The 405-nt window shown below is 48.6% G+C and overlaps 1 non-coding gene across 1 annotated transcript; it reads left to right on the top strand.

The window, feature by feature from the left end:
• Positions 1 to 101: 101 nt before the first annotated feature.
• On the top strand, positions 102 to 293 carry LOC111646158 (U2 spliceosomal RNA). The gene has a single exon (XR_002759937.1). It is a non-coding gene; the product is annotated as a U2 spliceosomal RNA (small nuclear RNA).
• Positions 294 to 405: the final 112 nt, after the last annotated feature.

Below are 405 nucleotides of genomic sequence, written 5' to 3' on the forward strand. Positions count from 1 at the left end.
GCTAAAAAGCAGCCTTTGTCAGGCTCGTGTCAGAAACAGGAAACCGCGACTAGTGAGATTTGTGCCAAGAGTGAGACTTGGACATCCGACACCGGGAGCTCATTGCTTCTCGGCCTTTTGGCTAAGATCAAGTGTAGTAACTGTTCTTATCAGTTTAATATCTGATATGTCCTCTATACGAGGACAAACATATTAAAGTGATTTTTAGAGCTGGGAGCTGAAAAAGGGGCTTGCTCCGTTCGCTCCACACAGCGTCCCGGCATTGCAGTGCCGCCGGGTACGGTGCAACCTTCTTTCGCCTTGTGGAAAACCAAGCAATGACACAAACACAGAGTTTCACCTGACACTTTGTCGTTGGCTCGAAGAAAGGAAGTCGGCTCCCCCTGCAGTTTTGAACCCATTACG

This window comes from Seriola lalandi, unplaced genomic scaffold (assembly GCF_002814215.2).
Source record: "Seriola lalandi dorsalis isolate HSWRI2012SDOR001 ecotype SW California unplaced genomic scaffold, Sedor1 jcf7180002028851, whole genome shotgun sequence".
Taxonomy (NCBI): Eukaryota; Metazoa; Chordata; class Actinopteri; order Carangiformes; family Carangidae; genus Seriola; species Seriola lalandi.